At 37.8% G+C, this 22,881-nt stretch overlaps 1 protein-coding gene across 1 annotated transcript in view; it reads right to left on the reverse strand.

Moving 5' to 3' along the window:
* SYBU (syntabulin) overlaps positions 1 to 14,299 on the reverse strand; it is a 112,772-nt gene extending 98,473 nt beyond the window's left edge. The window contains 1 exon segment of the mRNA XM_032315824.1: positions 14,198 to 14,299. The gene's annotated coding sequence lies outside the window, so the exon portion shown is untranslated.
* Positions 14,300 to 22,881: the final 8,582 nt, after the last annotated feature.

The following is a 22,881-nucleotide window of genomic DNA, read 5'->3' on the forward strand; positions in this document are numbered from 1 at the left end:
TTGATTACAACTCTCTTTTTGTAAGTACTACTGACTGAGCTTGGATCCTAGTTACGTATGTAAAACATGGGAAATTCATGCATGCTTACGCTGTCCAAGCCCTTATTAACGATGGACTGTTCATCACAGGTACCTTTATTTTCAGTATAAATGTAGAGGATTAATTGGCTTAAGCCAAATGAAGAAAAGATTAGTGATAATAGGATTTTGAACAGAACTCTAATAAATACATTAAATTCCATGATGTAGAAATTAGATTCTGTTATTGTCTATTACATATCTATACCTATATATATACATAGAGAGAGAGAGAGAGATCGTATACCAATAAAGACATCAAAACTGAACATGAAAAAGGTAACATTTTTAAGGAAATTTTAAAATTCAGACTTTTTGTATTTACAAAAAGAAAATCCCAGAAAAATACAACTTTAAACATATTATCTTATATATCTTAATTTTATATATCTTAATCATTTTCATGTACACTGGCTCATTTAATTTCTAAATGCCTCTTGATCCTTATGATGTTTTTCCTATAATACTGTTTTAAAAGAGCCTATTGTGCAATTATCTTTTTATCTTGTGAGTACTACTGAATGAGTATATAAATGGTAGTTCACTTCTATCATCAGTGTTTAAATATATCTTTTTTTAAAAGATTTACTTGAGAAAGAGAGTGAGGGTGCAGAGGAAGAGGGCGACAAGCAGGCTCCCCCTTCTGAGTGGGGGCCCTGACTTGGGGCTGGAATCCAGGACCTGAGATCATGACCTAATCCAAAATCAAGAGTCCAGTGCTTAACTGACTGAGCCACCCAGGTGCTCCTAAATATACCTTCAAATAATATTTTAAATTAAAAAACTTTTGCCGTATCTCTGCCAGGATATCAGTTTTTACCAAACAACCCTGATTCCTTCCTTTCTTTTCTTCTCCCTTCCGCTTTCCTTCCCTCCCTTTCTCATATATAATATCATTCTGGATATAACATAATTTTCTTTGATTCTATTTTTCTCTAATGAAAGGAAAGACAGGGAGAGAGATGTGGGGAGAGACACAGAGAAAGAGGGAGACTGGTTTAGTTTATGTAGATATCAAAGGGAATCTCAATACAGAATTGCTCCTCTTTGTATTCTAAGGGATAAAAGCATCTACAGGTTCTTTTTAAAGGACCGACTGAGAGAACACCTCTCAAATTATAAATCTTCTAGATGGAGCTACTTGCTCTTTTCGATTCACAGTATAGTAATTAGGTGTGAAATTCCTGACTTCAAATATGTAATGTTGGTTTTTTCCCCCATAATAATTCTTTTTGATAGAGAGGATTCAAATTTATATGCAGAAAACCATTCTTTATGGTGAAGTCATATAAGTTCAAGACAAATTTTATCTCAGGTTTCTTAGGTTTTCTCCTCATTATGGGTACGGCATAGTATTTTTTTTTTTTAAAGAGAGGAAGGTTATGTGATTGCATATTTCATAAGCTTCTTATTCATTATTCATAGCATTAGAGATAGAAGGAATATACACACATGGAGAATTCTCTCTGATGTGTCCTCTGAGAAGTACACTCAGCCTAAACCTCAAGGGTGTCTTTCAGTGGAGGCTGGGAGGAAGCTCAAGAAGAAGCAGATGGCCTTCCTAGAAATTTCTTAAAGTAATACTCTGGTGCGTTCCAGTTCCACTGGAATTTAATTTTTGGCCACATCAATTAGGCCAAGAGCACTTTGCCCTAAAATACTTAGAGTAATAACAACATTTGAAAAGTTTTAAACTGGTTTTGTTCCATGTGTTTCAGAAATATTATTTTCTGAAATATGAAAACAAAACAATCTCATTTATTTTGGAAGGACTCATGTCACTTATTTATTTTCCTTATATAAATTGGACTCATTCTTCTTGCTTAGGCCTAAGAGTTAATTAATATGCATTGAAGATGCTGTGGGTACTTTATAAATATTTTATTATAAAAGTGAGTATAGAATGTTCCTCCTCCCCTTGATTTAAAAAGGAGTTATTAGTGTAAACCTTTTGAAAAACTCATTTATAAAGTCAAAATGAACGAATAAAGAGGGTGCTAGAATATACTATGTAATGTAACCATAGGTATGAAAATCTTTTTCCTTAGTATTAGATTATATTTTCTCTGAACGATCTACCTAATCTCAGCAATAAATGAAATATAAAAAAGAAAACAAATAAATAAGAATGAATTTTATTCATTTTTTCATTAGTGAATTTTATTCATTTTTTACTACACCTCAATTCTGCATATACTTGATATAGATTCTAAGTTACTTTCTCAGAAAAACATTTGCTGACATTAATAAATTATCATGTAGTTGATTATCGTTATTCGAAAGAACACAACAAACACAAGTAATTTTAAGGTTGCTGTACATTTAAGAAACTGTGGTTGAGCAACTCAGAATGTGGGTCTTAGTATCAGCGGGAATTGTCTAACTCCAAGTTCATGGCCCAGCATCAGGGTCTTCACACACAAACTATAAATTAGCAAGAATTCAACTGAAATAGACAAAGCATAAGTAATTTGTGTATTGAGATTCATAGCTTGATGTCCAAAGGTTGTCAGATTAAAAATGACTTAAATATTTTCTTAATAAATTGAGGTTGGACATGGCACCCAACAGGGAATGGGATTTTTTGTATAATTAAGAATGTGTCAGTTTGGCATTCAGTGGATTGCTTTGGCAGGAGTCAGTTATCAACATGTAAACTGGCTAAGATCCTAGAGCATACATTGTAGAAAAGTCTCTCTCTCTTTCTCCCTCTCATTCCCTCTCTCTCTCTATTAAGGGAGATAAAGAAAAAAGCAAAAATATGTATTTGGTTAGAAAGAGGCAAGTGGTATGCATTAGTATGCGTTCAGATTTGAGTTGGAAGCTTCTGAAAGAACTGTCAATAAATGACAACGTTCACAAAACTAAAAGAATTGAAGATGCTTTAAAAATAATATATAGCGGGGCGTCTGGGTGGCGCAGTGGGTTAAGCCTCTGCCTTCAGCTCAGATCATGGTCTCAGGGTCCTGGGATAGAGCCCCACATCGGGCTCTCTGCTCAGCGGGGAGCCTGTTTCCCCCTCTCTCTCTCTCTTTGCCTGCCTCTCTGCCTACTTGTGATCTCTGTCTGTCAAGTGAATAAATAAAATCCTTAAAAAAAAAAAGTAAAAATAATATATAGAAATTAATCCCTGACAAGTTTACCATTAATAATGAGACAACTCAATTTTAAATGATTTCTGCAGCATTTAAAAATAAGGATTTTTTTAGTCATTTCTCTTAACATTTAGGCAAATTAATAAACCTTGCATATTATGCATGATTTCTTAGTTACTTTGAATTCCTTAAATATTTTGAAATGAATTACAAAGACATACACATCATATTCCAGGCAAAGCTCTGAATTAATCCATTTTAAAAAACGAAAGAGGAATAAACATAATATAATGGGACATAATAGCTTGTTCATACCCATTGCCTGAAGGTTAACATGGACTGTTTTAATGTCAAAATTAATTGGCTGAAGAAGGAAGGGGAAAACTAACTTAGGTCCAGCCTCCACTGTGCATCAGACATCATGCTAGACATCTGGACATGCATTGTGCCAGTAATCCTCTAAGTAAAGTAGTAATCTAGCCACTTTTTCTAGTTGAGGAAACTGTTTTAAGTGTTGCCCAAACTTCAGGATGAGACATGTCTCAGGGACACGAGAAGTGTGACAAGCATTGCTGAATAACTCAAACACATTACTTTTTATATTTAGTTATAAATATGTTGAGATATAGAAAAGTAAAATGGAACACCCTTTTACATTTTACTTTTCCATACATGACTCCATATACATCAGCATTTAGATAAAACATCTGGCTTTACATCTTAATGCTAAATATGTATTTTTAAAATTTTATTTATTTGTTTGAGATAGAGTGAGAGCAAGAGAGCGAGAGAAAAAGCATAAGTTGGGGGGGAGGGACAAAGGGAGAGGGAGATCAGGTTCTCCACTGAGTAGGGAGCCTACCACAGGGCTTAATCTCTGACCGAAGGCAGACACTTAGCTAACTCAGTCACCCAGGCACCCCTAAAGCAAAATATGTTTGCACCCCTATGAATTTCATTTCATCATTCCCTGCAACTCAAGATTGCTGGATCAACCTTGATACCTCCCTACTTTTCCTACAAGTAAATAAACCCCTCTCCTATCTGATATTGTTGTCTGGGGTAGAGAAGAGAGCTGTGGCAAAGGCCTTTTAACAATTATACAGGGAAATGGTTCTTTCTTAGGCAGTGGTTCTCAACCTTGACTAAATCTAAGTATTACTTGGGAAACTAACAAAATATTGATGCCCAGGACCCATCATGTGATTGTAATGTGAAGCTAAGGTTAGAAAACCTTGCTCTTAGTTTCCATCCACAACAAGGGCACTGTTCTTTCACAATTGCTTTGCTCTTTCCTTCATGTGACCTCAAATAAGATGAGTTTGGGGACACCAGGTGAGTGTGGGGGGTTAAGGACAGCTCTCTGTTATTAGTTAGTGATGAGATCCCTCAGATAGTAACAATAATCACCATCACTTTGGGATAGCTTTCGGAACTTCTGCAAAAACAGTATACACCTTAATGGAGAGAAAGCTGCCATAGGGCAGCAGGCAGCAACCTTTTTCCTCTTTGTTGAGGTGGGGGCTTAACTGCCATCCAACATGGACTGGACCCCCTAAGAAAGCAGCTACATTTAGACTCACCTGAAAGAGTCTCCATCAAGTTGTAAACTAGACTATTAAATTCATGGCAGCTACTTTTGAAAATCTACATACTAGATAGTTTAGCAATAAATAATATAGCACTTCTACTTAATGGCTGATGGGACACTTCAGTCCTAATCTGTGACAGTTCCCACCCAGAAAAGCAGGCCTAAACTCTCATGGGCTACTAGAAGCATTCGATTTGAACAACCTCTAAGCAACTAACAAATCCCACTCAAATTAATTTAATTAAAACACTTCTAGAACAAGAGCATTATTTTTCAGTTATGTTCTAAAGCAAAGTCTGCAGTATAAAATTATCGGGTCTGGAATAAACTCTGGATAGAAACTCACTGAAACTCAATTACTCATTCAACAGCTATCTAGTTGGCAAGTGTGGGAATGGCCAAATGCCACTGTAGTTAGCACTTCTTTCTTTGTCAACCAGATCAGAGATACTCACAGTTTATAACACAGAAATATGGCTTTATATGGTTTGATAAAAGGAGTGCTTCCCTCTACCAAAATGACAAATTGATTTGTAATTTTTTTGCAGCAATTATAAATCAAGCAATATAAAGTCTTTGCTGCTTAAATGCTCATCTGGAAACTCAAATTTCCTCCAGATGCCTTCCACCTCCAAAACTAGGCTCTTCTGAAAAAAAAAAATCAGTAACATTTTATAAAATGCAGTTTAGTTAACCACATCTTCCTTAATTTTTACAACAAATCCCTGACAAAAATATAACCCCTTCACAAAATAAAGAGTCCTCTCTCATCATCAGAAGCAAACTTACCTATTGAGAAGGGGAAGTACTTAAAAAACCAAAACAAACAAACAAAAAAACCACTGGCTCAGGCAAATATAGGCTTCAGGTATGAAGCCAAAGGTTAGAGACTTGTTTAAATGAACCTCAGAATTAAAATGGCTGTGGCTACCCCTAAAGGTAAACCAGAGATTGGCAGGTGGTGCTTCTGGTCACCTCCCTTTGCTCTAAGTAGAATGCTAATGCTAAAGCTGTACTTTATATTCCTGCTTGTTCAGGGAACACCAATGCCGTCTGACAAAGATTCCAGTTTAAATATCTTTAGAAGGAAAAAAAAAATAAGTCCCAGAGATGGAACCTCTCTTGTGTACTAGCAAATCTGAACAGTTGGAAATCTGTGGTAACATAAATAGTACCTCATCTCCTTGAAGATATACCGGGGACACTGAGAAAAGAAATTTTTCACTTTTTGTAAATATCCACTAAGGTAGGAAAAGATGTGCCTTCGATTTTTTTTTTTTTACCTCTTTCTTCTCCTTGGTGTGCAAAATTTTCTTTGGCAGATAAAAGCAGGTAGTATAAAAAGAAAAAAAAATTCCTCAGGGCAGTGAAATATAGATCAAGGCATTGCATAATGGGATAAAAAATGCTATGAGAAAGTTAAAGCCATGAAGAGGCAACAAAACCTAACAATGTAACTTATTCATGTGTTAACATGGTATATTTAAAGTAAGAAGTTTAATTTCAAATAATTTTTAATGCTGTTTTTCATTGTACTGGAGGAATATAAAACAAATCAAAGAGAAAGCATTATTATGGGCCTAAGAAAAGCTAAAATGAAAAGTGTTGAGAAAACAAATAGAAATTGATAACTGTTAAATATTACTGATGTTGGTATATCTTAATAAATAACAGTGTGTAGGAGCAAAATTGTGAAAATTCCCAAGCTGTACTTCAAATGAGTTAAAAACAAATGTTTGCTATTTCAGCCTCACTGTTGCACATTATTCAAATACGCAAACCTATGGTACAATTTTTCTTACTATGCTGATTATAAAGCTGAAAAATACACTAATTTCTAACCCTTATTTGAATTCTTATAAGTCATGAATTGGGACAAACATCAATACTTTTGCCTGGCTCTATCTGACCCTGTAAGTGGGGCCACCGAGGGAAAAGCTGGTTTCAGCACCATGGACAAAGGACCCAAAGTTCTCTGCCTTCTTCTTGGGACCCACAGGAAACGTTGCCCTTAGGTTAAAGTATATGAAATAACTTTATAGTAGCCATCTTCCATTTTAAAATATTTTAAGAATCAAATGAATAAAAAAATAATGTTCAGCTAGATAATATAAAGTTTATACTTTCAAACCCCTTCTATCTTATGGAAAAACATAATGGCCCTTCTAAAGACATGCATCACTGTGATGAATGCATTTAAGTGTCATTAGGTTTAATGGCTCCAACTCACTCACACTATTATACTTTACCTTTTAGAGTTAACTTAATGCGTATTAATGGTGTGAAATTGAAGAAATTATGAATTGAGTTTCCCTGGGCACAGGTTAAACCAAGGAAGAAAGGAGAGGACACGTTAATATTACCTTCTACCTCATTCTTCATTTGTACTACAAAAGATGTCAGCTATACCCTTGGGAAAGTAATACTCACTATTAGTAAGTTGAACTTAAATGGATTTTTATGGTTTTAAACTCAGGTAACTGTCTTTGGTTGGGTCACCAAAGGTTTACAGTTTTCTCCAGGGAAGAAGAAAATATGTGCACTTCTGAGATTAAGTTAATATTTCATTCCATAGTTTTAGATAAATAGATAACTCTTCACTTTCTTCCCCTTCTGTATTCATCTTACAAATTCAACTTAGAGGGCTTTTTAGGGCATTTTTATATGTATTTTTAAATATACATTATTTTGTAATCTCTCCTTCACATTATCACCATGTATCACACAAAAGAGTGATGTTCAATCAATTTAAAATCTGAGTTACATATTATAATAATAAGTAGTATTATTAATGCAAAAAAATGAAAAACGCACAGTTCTGATCCCAGGAACCTTTGATGCAGCAAAACTATGGTTCATAGTAACAGAAAGACCACAATTTAATTTTGAAATCTGACCTTCAAAAATATTAAGAATGAAAACAATACTCATTGCAATTACGTTTGGAGGAAAAAAAGCATAAAATCACTACTTGTTGCAGTTCATTTATTATTAATGGGTGATTAAGAGAAGATGTAACTTTGTAGCTACTCTTTTACTTCTCTATCATGCAAAATGATCTCCAAACTAAAAAAGATAGAATAAAACTTGGAAAAAGAGAGTAAATCTCAGGCCAAGTGATGTTATTAGCTTCTCTGGAGATATTTAATTCGTTGACAGATAAATTATGTCCCAGGCTTTATAATCTCACTTTTTACAAATAGGATTATGATAATACTGTTAATGTCTTTCAAGAATCTTGGAGATGCCCAAAGGGTACAAATCTAGAAAAAAAGCATATAATTCTGAGTTTCAAAAATTAAAGAGTCTCTAAAACATTGGTGAGACTAAGTGAGACATCAGGCAACATTCTGGCACAAATTAATAAAAAGATGGTCTGCGAGCTCTTCGGATAGCAAATGCATTACTTAGAAATCAACTTGGGCTCGAAACTGGGGCAAACCTAGTTTCTTCTTCTTCCTCTTCTTCTTCTTCTTTTTTTTTTTTTTTCTGATGGGATTAAGACTAGTAAACCTGAGAAATAGTTAGGACAGAAGTCACAAATTTAGAGGCTTTCTTAGTTTAAGTAATTAACATAAACAAGCTAAATGACCCAGTGTACTATCAGGTAGAATGGTAATGGGCGCTGTGAAGAAAAGAGATTAAAAGAGATTGTGCTCAGCTACCACTACTCAGCTCTAACTTTATTATTTATTTTCTAGGGAAATCAGAAATATGGGATTTCTTTGCAAATCCTCTTGATTAAAAAAAAATTCAAACTGCAAACTTTTACTAGTGAATACACCCCTGGCTTTTAAGACAAAACAAAAAATACCTGCAGACTGAATCTGGCCCATAGGCTGCCAACTTGGGACACGTGGCAAAACATACGGACATCAGTGAGGAATTTGGCAAGGTTTCACATGACATCATTATTAATAATTTCTGGTTGGGTGACAATAAAGACATTCCAGTTAGTTGAGTTCAAATTTGATCTCAATATAAGGATAATTAGATCTTCCCAATGATGAAATGGACTGCCCTTATACTAGAAGAATTCACCTTAACCACAATTTAGCAATTCACAAAATAAGCTATGGCTGAATTTTGAATTTAAAGCTAATATTTTTTCATAAATTTTAATATGCTTATGTGATATATACATGTATTCTTTTACTCACTTATTTGTTTGAAAATATTTATTAAAAACCTATTATTGCCAAACATTGCTCTAGGCCCTGGGAATACAACAGGAAAAAAAAAAAAATCTCTGTTTTATGGAGTTTGCATTCTCTATTTGCCCCAGTATGGACATTAAATTATATAAGCACTCTATAAATGTGCTCTTGGTAGGCTAACTTTATATTGGAATTTTCCTATGCACTCAGCATAGAACACGAAATTACTTTAGGGTGAACAGCACATTACACTGTGACAAATAGGTGTTTTTAACCTAATGTATTTATTCATTCACTTACATTTTTTTTCTAAACTATTCATTACACAATTGCCACTTTGCTGAAGCAAAATGATAAACCAGATGGAATACAGAGTCAACAATATGTATCTATACATAGTTGTATTCCTCATGCACCAACATGTTGAATACTTTGCTGACTCAGCAGCCCAAACATCCTACATTATCTTTGATTGGCTTTCAAACTCTTAAATAATTTAGAGGATGAAGAATGAAGAGGATGAAATCATCTGTCACCTGGCAGTGACTGTTCCTACAACAGTATCATCCTCCTTAAGAAAAACATCTTATCTTCGTTTTCTCTTCATGCTGTGGCAGACTGTAATTCTAAAATGAGGTGGCTTAGTGATAGACCTATACATGATTCTGTCCCAATCTAACTTCTTGCTTTTCTATTTATATTGATAATAGGATAAAGAAAAAATATTTTTAAAGATTTTATTTTTAAGTAATCTCTACACCCAACATGGGACTTGAACCTACATCCCTGAGATCAAGAGTCATGTGCTCTACTGAACCAGCCAGACACCCCAAGAAAAGATTTTTTTTCTTTAATTACCATGTATTGAAAATAATCTGATCTGACTGTGTAAATAACTTAGCTTTTCTTGAAACAAAGGGTCAGAAATAACTGGTGGATTTAGATTGTGACTTAGTTAATTTCTCCTTTTATCAATTCAGTCATAGTCAAAGACTGAACGTTCAAATATGGATTTTGTGGTAGGTAAGGTCTAGGAAGATATTTTCCAACTGTCCATGAGGCATGCTAGTATTTCTTGAGAAACAAAGTTAAAAACAAAGCAACCAATCCTTTTAATATTTGCAAGAAGATTATTTAAATAAAAAAGAATCATAGCCCTGAAGAATGCCTTTGTAAGCCACATATTGTTACAGTAAATGTTCTGCTTTTCTTTCTTTCTTTCTTTCTTTTTTTTAAGATTTTAGTTTTAAGTAATCTCTACATTCAACATGGGGCTTCAACCACAACCCGGAAATCAAGAGCTACCTGTTCCCCCAACTCAGCCAGCCAAGTACTCCTGTCTTCTTCTGTGATGAGTGGATATTCTCACTTAAGTTTGATGGTTGTAAAAGTTCATTTTGGAACCAGTAGAAGCCCAAGGAGTTTAAGTTCCTTGAAAGCATTTTTAGGAATGCTGGTTTGGTCCTTCCATACTATCTACCCTTCTTTTGTCATATAGTTTTTAAAATTCACTTGAAGTATGTAAATATTTTCTTATCCATGATGTTTTTCAAAGGGTTCTATACCAAACCAAATGCCTTATAGTTCAAGTAAATGAAATTAACCTACTCTGAGAAGAGAGACTGAAAAAAGCCCACGTTCATATTACTTGGTGATTAAGCCCGAGAGACAACTTGCACAATCATTACTATAAATTGTAGAAAGTAAAACCAAATATTGCTTCTAGTTTCTACAGAGCTAAATATACTTGCTGAGATGTTTCACTCCAATAAAGAATGAGAGTACTTTTAGGAATAGTATATAATTTAAAAAGTTTAATGAAAAAATTTTTTTTTTCTAGAAGGGATAATAGGACAGTTTTGAAATGGCTCCTAGGATGTAGAAGCAACCTAGTTCTCTCTCCATCATACCATTGCTCATGAGCCGCTCTGTGGAGCTAGGCTTGCTTCCCTCACCACTCCCTGGGGGGCCTCGTAAAGTTTTGCTATTGTATAGTGTGCCTGTGTCCTGAGTGTACCACTGGTGGTACACTTTAAGTGCTTTATGGATAGGTCTCTTTTAAATTTATACATTTAATTGTACATACTGGAAGAAATATAAATAACACATAAAACCTGGTATTTCATGGATATTATTCCCAAGATGAAGGCTAAGTTAAAAAAAAAAAAGTGTGTCAATATAAATTTTGGTAAATTAAGTTAATAGTAGTACAATTTGTATTTAGAAATGGTAGAAATTTTGAAGTATACTAGAATAACTGAGGTTCTGAAATAGATCCTCCTCCCATGGAGAATGGTATTTCTTTCTTTCTTTTTTTATGATTTATTTATTTATTTGAGAGAGAGAGCATGAGCAAGCTTGCAAGGGGGGAGGGGCAAAGGGAAGGCAGAGAGAGAATCTCAAGCAGACTCCCCCCTGAGACCTATGCAGGGTTTGATCTCACCACCAGAGATCATGACCTGAGCTGAAATCAAGAATCGGTCACTCAACCAAGTGAGCCACCCAGGCACCCCAGAGAATGATATTTCTTTGGTCAGAAGTGTGTAAACAAGAATCTTCCTTTCCTTTTTCATGATCTACAAGGATCTGGGGCTACAAGACCACCAAAGCTTTAGTTTTCCACTTCCTTTGGAATGTGTTCTAGGGCTTCTGCCATTGGCGGCCAACCCCATAAAGAAAACCTCATCTTGGAACTGATAAGGTAGCTCATAAAAATCCACAAAAAACTTTTCAGATATTTTAATTAATTTACATTCCTGAATTCTCATAAAGAAAAAAAATCATTATGACTATCAGTTTCTTTCTAAAGGAAGCCTATGTCTTCCCACCACTTCCACTTGGTGATATCTAACCATTTAATCGCCTGAAGCACGGAAAACATTCTGCTAAGGAAAGGAAAGACCAACTGTAGAGCCAAGACCACAGTATTTCTTTTTTTCTAGGAAAAAAAGAAGGAAAAACACCTGTTATTTTAGCACAATAACTTCTTAAAGGAGACACTTTCTGCCTATTTTCTGAAATTTTAAATAAATTATGTTAAATTGCATCTCTTGCTAAGATGCTATTTAGCATTTCCAGGATATATGGATATCCTAGCATGAGCAGATATACATTAGGAGTGTACATGTTTTTTTTAAATATCAAATGAACGGGGGCGCCTGAGTGGCTCAGTGGGTTAAGCCTCTGCCTTCGGCTCAGGTCATGATCTCAGGGTCCTGGGATCAAGCTCCACATTGGGCTCTCTGCTTAGTGGGGAGCCTGCTCCCCGCACCACCCCGCTTCCTGCTGCTCTGCCTACTTGTGATCTCTCTCTCTCTCTCTGTGTCAAATGAATAAATTAAATCTTTAAAAAATATCAAATGAGCAAATATGCAAGCATTAGTTTGTATCACATACATAAAATAGCACATACAGCAAAAAAGGGTATTTTGTGTACAACTCAGAGTCAGCAAAATAGTCAAGATTGAATTTTGAAGTACTTACAAAATTGTTTTTTAAAAAGACTTTTTATTTTGAGATAATTGCAGATTCATAGGAAGTTGCTAGGACAGTATAGAAGTCCATATGTCCTTCACCCAGTTTCCCCCAGTGACTGTATTTTACATAACCACAGTATAAAATGAAATCTAGGAGGCTGATGTTAGTCCAATGTGTGTACACAGCTGATATTTTATCACATTTGCAGATTCATATAACTACACTATTCATATCAAGATACACAGCTATTCCATTATCCCAAGGATCTCCTTCATACACCTCTTTGTAATCACAGACCTCTTCACCCATCTCTAAGACCTGTCAATCACTAGTCTGTAAAATTACTTATTTATGCTTATCTCTTACATATTTTTAGTAAAATATGGGGAAACCACAGGACTGGGTGTTAGGAGGTGGCTGATTCTAAGTTTGCTTACTCACTTACTCTCTATAGACTCAGTAGCTCATCTACAAAAATGAAGATTTGGACTCTGATTTTTTTTAGAGGACCAGCATTTAAGAACACTTGTGATTACTGTTCCCAATCATGATATTATTTTAAAGATTATTAAATGCCAACAAAGTTAAGAAATCATGATTTAAATATGTGGAGATCAACAAAGATTGAATATATTTAAATGTATTCTGCACTAAAATAGTGTCACTACCAAACAACTAACCAAAAGCTGCATTATGAAAAGATACTGCTCCTCTAAAATCTGAAGCAAATGAAAACATGATCTGACTTGGACCCATCTCTCAAGGGGACGGGCTACCATTCTTCCAAATGTACAGGTGGAGAAAACCTGGCATTGGGATTACTTGACTCTCTTTGCTCCCAAGAACATCCTTTAGGGAAGAGGAAGCAAACATCCCTAAAATGTGCCTGGTAATGCATCTGAGTAGGCAGTGCTGCAGCAGAAACTTCAGGTTGAAGATTCTGAACCTTGGGGTTCACATTTGGCCCTTTTCTGAGAAGGGACTTTGAGACACAAGCAGCATTGCTTCTGCTGCCCAGGGTCTGGGGTCAGGGCCAGAGGACCTGCAAGGAACCTAGCAGTGAAGTTTCCTGCTTTCTCAGAGATCACTCCTTGCTTCACATTTCAGAACAGGATAAAAAAAAACTGGAAAGCCGTTTTCCCCAAGTGACTCCTTCCATTTAAAGCTTTAGGAATCTCTTCCTATGCACCATGTTAAGCTTACCGATCTCTTTCTCTACAATTTACTCATTTTAATTTGAACCTGTTGATGCCTTCCTGCATGAGGACATGTTGAGCGCATCAGCGGAGTCCTTCAACAACATACTGAGGAAAATTCGTCCTCCCTCCTCACCTCGAATAATCTGCATGAAAAATCCCCAAGGGAGCAGAAACTTGAAAAGTGTCGTCTGGGGACTTTGGGCCATCCGTGTCGTTTGAGAGATCTACCGAGACTTTCTTTTTGGATAACACTAATTCTTCACTGAATCTTCCTTATTGAAAGGCACCGCTTCCAAGCTCCACTCTAGTTCGACTAGTAAAGAGGAGATCCAAATCCTATGGCCTGGTCAACCTTGCCTGCTGTGATGAGGAGTCTAGCTCAACCACCTCAATGACCAATAAAGCTGGGACACTGTCACCTCCATCCCTCTGCTGAGAGTCCCCATTTTCCACGATCTCCTTCTGTGGGTCCCCGAGCGCCCAGATAACCCCACCTCACCCACGCTGGTCTGGAGTATCCTTCTCCGCTCTCCTCGGACCCAAGAGGACTAGTCGCTCACGATCAGTGACACTGGAACCCGCGCCGCTGCCCGGTCTTACCTTCTCTCTCCCAGAAGGGGCCCATCGCGCCGTCCAGGAGGAGGCATCCACGCGCGCGCGGGAGGCCGGGGCCCGGCTGGCCCGGGGTCGGGTGCGCAAGCGACCCGGTGGAGCCGCCGGCGCGCGCTCAGGCTCCAGGAGCCGGGCCCGGCCCGCTCCGCCCGCGCCAGCCCGGGCGGGACACGTGGTGCCTGGGCCGCCCGCGCTCTCGGGACCCGCGGTGCCTGGGCCTCAGCAGCCGGTTCGGCCGCCGCAGGAGCCGCGGACGTCGTGAGGGGAAGGGCGGGGACCGAAAGGGTCGGCGCCGGGAGGGCCGCGCGCGGGGGGCGCGGGGCGCCTGCCTCCGGGGTTCGCGACGCGCGGGCTCTGTGCGGGTCTCCCGAGGCGAGCCGTTGGTGTCGCCGCTCTTTCCCGAGCCACTCGGGGCGGCGGGCGGCGCCCTTCGGAGGCTCCGGGGTCCCGCGGGTTGAAGGGAAGGGCTGCGGGCCGGAGGGTCCGGGGCACAACCCCCTTCTCGCGCCCGCCGGGATCCGGGAGCAGCGGCGAGCCTGGGGCCGGCCTCCGCCTCGCGCTCCTCGCCCAGCGCAGTGAACAGGGTGCTGGCCCCGGGTGGAGACGCAAACCCCTGAACGCCGCAGCGTGGACCCGAGCTCTCCTTTAGGACAGTCGCGCCCGGGAAAATTCCTCTCGCGACCACAGCCTGTCGTCTGGGGAAGGCTAAGGAGACACTGCTCAAAGCTGGGGACGGAGACGTTCCTGAAGCCGCTGCTCTTTCCAACTTCGCCAGTGACCTTGGACGCCTCTCCTAAACAAGGTGTCTCTTCAATTTCCTGATTCTGGGGATAAACGTAGCTATTCATTTTCTAACTCTCAAGAGGTAATAGCGACTGGGTTAAAAACAAACAAACAAACAAACAAAACAAAACAAAACAAACAAACAAACAAACAAACAAACAAAAAACCACTCCAGACATCTTTAATAACAAGCGCAATATACATACAATTTGTACTGACTTTAGGAGAGGCTGAAGGAAGCCTTAAGACCCGGAAGAAAACCGTTCTGATTTATTAGTACAAATGCAAAACTAATTCATCAGCCCCTCGACCTGCTTTTCTGGGAAGGTAGTTTGAAGAAATTGGCGGGAAGATCCTTTGCTCAGAATTGCCAGAGCCCCATGGAGCTCCATCCAGAACATGCAGCTTTACTAAAGTCTCATGATGAAACCGATTTTATCATTCTGCCCTACCATAGGTGAGGGTCAAAGGGCACCACCACAGTTTGGCTAAGGGGCCCTTCTTGGTGAGTTTCTGGATATGTTATTTGTTTACTCTTAGATCAGTCTTCATTTTTACCCCTAAAGGGAGCTTTCTTCGCAGAAGAGTGCTTCTGGAGAGTAGCATGCCAGTGGTCCTTAACCCTGACTGCCTTCTCCTTTCCCTGGCTCCCCTACTCACCATAGTCCCTAGAGGTTAGCACATACAGTCAGCGTAAAGTATAACAGACTTCTAAATATGTGTGAGAGAACTCTGTACAGTTGAAACGCAGTCTCACGTTACTTGGCTAATGTGAAATGCATGAAACATTTTTTATTCTGTTGTTTCAGCTCATTTTCCTTTGGTTTATCTTCTATTTCTGTCTGATCATAAGGCTCAGACTTTAAGATTTCTTCTCTCATATTTTCTAAGTCTTGGAAAGACCCTCTTGCTTGAAAAATAAAGATTCATAGCATAATGGAACCTCAATGCAACACATTTTTCTTTTACCCAATCTTGACTTTACTAGATGGTAGTTTGTACCTTGTGATCCCACCCTATTTGCCTCCATTCAAGGTCCTATCAGTGATGTAAGCCTCCTTTGACCTTCAACAGAGATAAATTTGTCCCTGTGGCTTCTCCTCAAAATTGCTGTCTGTACCAGCATTTTCTTCACTTTCTTGGTTTATGGTCTTTTGGGACAGGGTCCTAGAAATTTGTTTTTTTCCTCTTTCTTCTCCTCACAATCCAGGCTTCCAGGTGCTCTGCATCAGACATTCCTGCGTTCTTCCCATTGAATCCCTCTTAGTTCTTTCTAAGATTGTTTTGAAGCTAAAAAGGGAAGTGCCTGGAAATTGCCATAGAAAAACAGGACTATCGGGTTAAAGATAACCGGTCTCATGCCCTTGCATGAGATTTTAAAACAGGGATTCCCACTTATTTGGAAGGAAATGTTATTAGATTTTTATTCTGAAGCCTTCAGATCATAGGGAGTGTGTGTGTATATGCACATGAGGTAAAATGGAAGGCTCGAGGGTGGGGAAAGGAGAGGGAAAGTGGAGAAGGGGGGGTGGATACGGTACTGATGTGGAGTTTCTGAGTGGGAATTCTCAAGTGGACTGCAAGATGGGAAGAAGAGAAAGGAAAGTCCTGTCAGGAATGGATTTCGTCAGAATAGGCCCAGTACTGGCTGTCATGGAACAAAATTATCCATAAGAACTTAGTTTCTCCTCATTGTCAGTATATATCCTCCATAACGCATCTTCTCTAAGTTGACCTTCTGAAGGCAAAAACACAAGAAATAACTCTAAATATTCACCATCCATCTTATTTAAGAACACAAGAAATATCTCTAGATAGTTATCAAACCACCAACTACTTAACTCAAGCTGTCCTGGATATACTGCAAGAATACAAGATAATTGTAGAAACTGTGTAGAATTCATTTTAGAAGGAACGTTTAAACGGAGATGTCTATAGAGTCTTGGAGATCAAGAAGATCTTAAAAGATAATCTAATGCAGCTTTTGAGATGTTACGATAATCATGCTTTTCAGTTTTTGAGTTCTCTGTTTCTTTTGTCTGGCACAGAAGTCCTCCTCAAAACTCATAAGTATGCAAGCCAGGGCATCCTTCATGGCTCCAAAAAAAAAAAAGAAAAAAAAAATCCTCTTCCTTACCAGTCGTTTCTTCCCAGATCCTAGATTTGAATCAGACTAGAGAAAATTCTCCTTTCATTTCTCTAGAATTGAGGATATTAAAAAACTAGCTCATAGGTAGGAGGATTCAATGGGTGCCCAGAAGCTATATAGTCCTATAAGAAACTCCCAAGTTATAGGAAAATAAATTCACTTAAAATATTGACAGAAAAATGTAAGCCTTTTTTTTTTACCCCCCTGGGGCTAAAGTGTACTTTTCTTGTGCTGAGACTATTTGAAGTCTAGTTTTTCACTGTTTTTATCAAAATATGTATAGCTAGTACCTGTCTATAATTAATTTAGTTGTTCGTAACATTTACCCAATACTGTATTCTAGGCCTATCTTGGTTTTCCTTTTCCTCTTTCCATTTCCTTAAGGCTTATTTGTGAAAGTGTGATTAGATGGATAGGTTATTTCTCCAAGTAACTGAGATGAGGAGGAGTTCTCATTTGCTGAGTGTGTACTGTATACCTGGCACCAACTTACATCATTTAATTTAATTTTACACTTTTCTTAAGAAGCAGTTAGTACACTTTACGGATGCAGAAAAGGAGGCCCATGACTTGTTGACAGTGACAGAGGTGGTAAATGATAGAGTGGGGATTTGAACCCAAGTATTTCTGATTATTCTTTATTCCTATTTAACTGCGGGGGCTTTCTGGAGGCAATGCCTTTCCTCAAAGGAATAAGTAGAACAGGAAGAGTGTTAGATGCTACTGCAGGATGACAGGGAGTCGAGCTGGCCCTGGCTTCTCCACTCAATTAAAACATGCTAGAAGCTTTCTCTTTTCTTATAGAAAGGGCAGGGCTGGAGTCTAATCCAAACTGTTGGAAGACTTGGAAACTATGTTACACTCTCTTGAATTATATGATGATTAATATTTATTGAAAAAAATTTGGAGAAAGGTCATTTATTATAACTCCTACATATACACCATGACTATAAAAACATGTGAAGTATTAACCAATACAGATCGGTTAAGTGAAGTAAGATGGATGGTGAATTTGGTTAATTCATATACCCCCTCTGAGTTTATAGTTATTTATAAAACAAATTAAAAAAAACAGAAATAATAAATGTAAGGCTCCAACAGTTTAGGTATCAAAGGAAATAATGAAAACAAAAGTGTTTTGAGAACTATGATTATGTATACATTATTGTATATGTCAGTAAAGAAAAAGCTAAATGGAAATCCCATGGTGAATTGAATAGGAAATGAATATTTTATGGCAAGTAAACTTTGATCATAGAGTCATGAAATTTTAGCATAAATGGGAAAATTACTGCTTATTTAGCTTCCCCCATTTGTAAATAAAGAAACAAATGCCACCCCCCCCATGTACATTGTCCATAGTCAAAGCACATCCTAAAAAATACTGTTGGAAATTCTAAAAGAAGAAAGTGGTATCATAGGAATAGGCAGAGTCATTGAGTACCTACTATATATCATAGGAATAGGCAGAGTCATTGAGTATCTACTCTATATCAGACACTATTTTAGATGCTGGGAATATAGGGGTGAACAAAACAGATTGCATTCTTGCCCTGAAAGAACTGATACTCTAATGGACAGGGTCAGATAAAAGGTGTGGGAACAGACAAGCACCGACAAATGTTTAAAAGAAGTTGAAATAGGCAATGTGGTAATGATGCCAAGGTTTTTGATCCGAATAGCTGAGTGGGTAGGGGAGGTGGGGCAGGATGTGATTGTGATGGTGGTCGTGACGGAGATGGGAGAAATGATTGGGTTCTGTTTTGGGCATATGAAATGTCAAATCATGATCAGGCATCCGCATGGAGCTGTGGCATGGAAGTCTGAGCTCAAGGAAGAGGTCCAGGCTGGAGAGAAACATTTGAGAGTCTTCAACACAGAGACTGCCTCCAAGCCATGGGGTTAAAAGAAGAAAAGGGCGGGGGTAATTTGTTTCTATGTAAAGGGCTTTCTTGGTCAGGTTGCTGTGTGAGCAAGGTGATTTCAATATGTCTTAGCTTGTCCACTCAAGCTAAAGCCACCCAGAGCTGCTCAGCCATAGGCTAGGGGACTGTCACCATAGCAACAGTGTCCTGTCAAAGGGGTAGGGAATCTTTTTTCTCATTTTGAGGCTAGAGTCACGTCTACCATTTTAAAATGAAAGTGTTCATGACCACGCTATTATTCCTTTTATTAAGCCCCAAATGTGTGCCTCAAATTCATTTCAGGAACTGTTGTGATGAGGAGACTACCCGCTCCTCTGCAGAAATGGGTTTTCATTAGTGTATTATTTGTCCAAATAACCCCAACTTCAGAGCTGAACTTAAATGATGATGGCTTCATATTTCTATTTGACGATATATACATAAAACCATCACTCAATTTATATTTTCTTATCGAAATTCTCCTGACAGTCTATTTTTTGCTTATTTTAAAATTTTTATGGGGTGTTAGAAAATTTACCTTTCATTGTTTTCACAGTACTTTTTATTTATTACTCTGGTAACTGTTGCTGTACTGTGCCAAATGGAGTTGTTCTTGGATAAAAGTTCTTTTAGACGAAGAAATAATGAGGCTAGAGATTATTGAGTTCAGGTATAGTGTTTTTCAAGGTGCCATCTGTGATAAGAAAAGGTACTTAATGCTCCCCAATATCCAGGTTTTACAATGACTTAATGTTCTACCTTTAGAGAATAATTTTTATTAATCCAGCTCTAGATTTTCTTTGTAGGTCTGTTTTACTTTCAAAAGTAAAATCATACATGTTGTTATAGAAAATTAAAAAAGAAGAAAGGCACCAAGAAGAAAAAAATCATTTGTAATCTCTCACTCAAAGATAAATACTAGTAATATTTGTGTGCATGTTATCCCCGTATAACTTTTAAAATAAAATAGAAACATACTGAATACACTGTCTTGTTAAATAATACCTTTTTCTGATCACAAAGTACCACATTATAGAAAATTTTAAAAATACGTAAATGTAAAAAACCCAGAAAAATAATAATTACTTATTATCCTATTATCTGAGGTAGACAATATATGACAAATATGACAAATATTCCTATATTTTCAAGGAAGATATGTATTTTATTTTTTACTTTAATGTTTTTAATGATTTTATTTATCTGAGACAGCACATGTGCACAAGTTGGGGGAGGCAGGATGGAGGAGAGGCAGAGAGAGAAGGAGGGTCAGAGGGAGAGGGAGAAGCAGCCTCCCCATCAAGCAGGGAGCCTGATGTGGGGCTCAATCCCAGGACTCTTGAGATCATGACTTAACAGGATGCTGAGCCACAGCAGATGCTTAACAGACTGAGCCACCCAGATGCCCCTCAAAGAATATATGTATTTTATATGTAAACATATGTGTGGTATATGTGTACATATTTTATGTTAAAGTGGGATTTCCTGTTTTGCAACTTAATTTTTCCACAGAATATTATTCATAAGGTTGTGTTTTATTCTGCTCCACAATTATTTTAACAGCTTTACAGTATTACCTCATATATAGCCACATGATGTAATTGTTCACTAAAAATATAGTCACTCATGGACAGTGCCATGATTTCACGCAAAGGGGAAGGTTCATATCAAATTAAAATGAATGTCTTCAATGATTTCATGTGAGGTAAGTCAGGACAGTAGGCTATCAAGGTAATTTATAAAGGGAAAATAGGTAGTAAGTGAACAAGTGTCTAAGATACAGGTCTGAAGGGATTCGGGCAGCCCCCCAGCTTGTTGGTGATGCATATAGGAGCATAGGGTGTGATTAGGGCATCTTACTGTCATTCAGCTATAGTTAGAAAGGGTGCTCAAAGCTATTGAACAATGTTAAAGCACCAGTGTATTTTGCACAATATGCTTATACACACCTGCATAGATACGGGATATAGACATACAACATCATAACCGAATTGATGGGGTTTATGGAATTCATGTTTCAGCGTACAGAATACTTCAAACTGGCGCTGACCACGGAGGTCTGGATGGACGAACACCCCAAGTATTCATTCTTCTGGAGACCAGCAGACGAGAAACCAGGTTCGTACATTTTCTGCAGCCTGTGTGGCGCTTTGAAAGTGTTAGTAATGACTTTCATAATGAAGTTCAGGGAGTAGTACTTGCATCAGGGATATTTGGGGGCTTATTAAAAATTCAGGTTTCTGGAGCCCACTTCACACCAAATAAATAAAATTGTCAGGATTAGCACATTACCTAGGTGATTTGTATGGAAATAAAATTATTAGAATGGTAGAGAATTAATGTAGGGAACTAAGGGAAAAAAAAATGCCTGTAAGCTCCTTAGCATTAGAGATTTTTTAAAAAAGACATTTATTTATTTAAGAGAGAGAGTGTGTGCAAGTGGTGGGGGTGGGGGGCAGAGGGCAGGAGGGTCCCGCTGAGCAGGGAGGCTCTCTGCTGGTCAGGGAGCCTAATGTAGGACTTGATCCCAGGGTGCTGGGATCATGACCTGAGCTAAAGGCAGACACTTAACTGCCTGAGCTACCCAGGCACCCTACATCAGGGATTTTTTTGTTGTTGTTCTTATTTGTGTCTCTGGCACCTAGCATTGTGCCTGGCTCTGGAAATTGATATATATATGTTTATGACTTTGACTATTTGTTTTAATACTTGCAATGTTGTAGTAAGTTCTTGCCGGTATATAGCATTTTTCTTCAGAACATCTTGTCATAACTTTTCAAACCACTCTTATAATCTTTGTGATTGTGTCATATAGTAAGAACTTAATGGTTGTCGACTGCATGAATGAGTAAAATAATGTGGGGTAACACCTACTCATTCTTACCTCAGAGTGGTGTGCTACCCCCAATTACCTGGGATGCTGCCTTATGTCCCTGAAAGTATCACAGCTGGGAGTCAAACCTTCTGTGTTAAGTGTTTGCCAAAATTTCCACATGACCCTGCTGAGCCCTACTGACTTGGGCTTTGTAATCTATAAATAAAGAAAATTGCAGTGATTCAATGAGATAACACCAGTGAGGATACTTTGAAATCAGTAAAGTGCTTTGCAGAAGTAAGTTATTATTATTCTTATTTTCTCCGTGAAGGTCATCCCCATCAAGAACTTTTCCACCTGCCTCAGTTCTAGGGAGAGCCGGTCCACTGTCCATTCACATGTGGTAAGCTTGGGGGCAAGAGTATATTTAAGAAATTTGTGAATGTGACATCCTTAAGGGTCAGGGGTGGCAAATAAGTTTCATCTCTGGTATCCAAGACCAAAGTCACTAAATAATTATAGTTCTTTACTTCTTTTTTTTTAATTTATTTTTTTATTATGTTAGTCACTGTATAGTTCATCATTAGTTTTTGACGTAGTGTTCCATGGTTCATTGTTTGCATATAACACCCAGTGCTCCATGAAATATGTGCCCTCTTTAATACCCATCACCTACTTGTTGTGTGCTCAGAAGTTGCCTCCCAAACTTTCTCAACCCAGTGCAGCCTCTGTGATTAATTGTCACTGACCTTTCTGATGTAGGATAAATTTATATGTAAGTATGGATGTATTAGATTTGAGTTCCGCACATATTTTTTAGAGATATGAAATTTCATTTTATGTATGAAGGATGTGTGGGCTGTGTATATTTATATATATTGTATGTGTTTATATATAGAGACAGAGGTATGTATTATTTGAGAAACAGTATTGAGTATAACCTAAGACTGTGAGTGTATGTATATATGTAAACTAAAGAGAAACAAGAGGATATTGAAGCCTCTTCTTAGCTAGGCCTTAA

Source organism: Mustela erminea, chromosome 16, assembly GCF_009829155.1.
Source record: "Mustela erminea isolate mMusErm1 chromosome 16, mMusErm1.Pri, whole genome shotgun sequence".
In the NCBI taxonomy this organism is placed as follows: domain Eukaryota; kingdom Metazoa; phylum Chordata; class Mammalia; order Carnivora; family Mustelidae; genus Mustela; species Mustela erminea.